Source organism: Myotis davidii, unplaced genomic scaffold (genome assembly GCF_000327345.1).
Source record: "Myotis davidii unplaced genomic scaffold, ASM32734v1 scaffold1569, whole genome shotgun sequence".
Lineage (NCBI taxonomy): Eukaryota > Metazoa > Chordata > Mammalia > Chiroptera > Vespertilionidae > Myotis > Myotis davidii.
Genome location: NW_006299704.1, coordinates 9177 through 10107, shown reverse-complemented (window position 1 = coordinate 10107; position 931 = coordinate 9177). Strand labels below are relative to the sequence as shown.

Here is a 931-nt window from a genome sequence, read left to right as displayed (position 1 = left end):
TTTTTAAGCAACACTTTATGGACAGCAGAATCCTTTGCTTAATCATAGCTGCAAAGTCAGACCTGCATGAAGTTAAACAAGAATATAGTATTTCACCTGCTGATTTTTGCAGGAAACAAAAGCCTCCACCACAAGCCTTCACTTGCAATACTGCTGAGGCACCCAGTGAAGATATCCTTGTTAAGTTGACAACAATGGCCATGTACCTGCACATGACACAAGCTGACCTCAAGAGCTCCACGTTTTGGCTTCGAGCAAGTTTTGGTGCTACTGTTTTTGCCGTTTTGGGCTTTGCGTTATTGAAACAGCAATGATTAAAAAAAATACTGGTCCCTACCAAAACATACTTTTACGTACATTCTGAATGCTTTAAACTCTGCTAGAAATATTGACATAATTGCAGAGTTACTTTATTAATTATTTGTAATTCGTGCATAAGAGTATTTTAACGACAATTGTAACTGCAGTATGGGCTAGCTAGCATATGGAAAGAAACAGCTTAACAGCCAGACTATAAAGTGGCTAAATTCCAGAGGCCAAAAGGGAATGTTTTGTAAATAATGTATATATTCAGGCAAGATATCGTATCCCAAACTTAGTTCTAGAAATGATGTTTCTACATAGTATTGTTGATGCTCAGTAGGCTCATTCTCCTAGGCGTATGTTAGCTCATGGTTCACTTATTTATTTCACATTTACCGGAATGGTCTTTGGATCCTTGAAGTACACAGGCACAATTTGCCACTTTCTCTCCTTGTTAAAAACAAACAAGCCGCCTTGACCAGTTTGGCTCAGTGGATAGAGCGTCAGCCTGGGGACTCAAGGGTCCCAGGTTCGATTTTGGTCAAGGGCAATGCGTACCTTGGTTGCGGGCACATCCCTAGCGGGGCGTGTGCAGGAGGCAGCTGATCGATGTTTCTCTCTCATCAAT

The 931-nt window shown here is 41.0% G+C and overlaps 1 pseudogene; it reads left to right on the top strand.

Annotated features, from left to right (window-relative positions):
• LOC102760013 overlaps positions 1-314 on the top strand; it is a 17010-nt pseudogene extending 16696 nt beyond the window's left edge.
• The last annotated feature ends 617 nt before the right edge of the window (positions 315-931 follow it).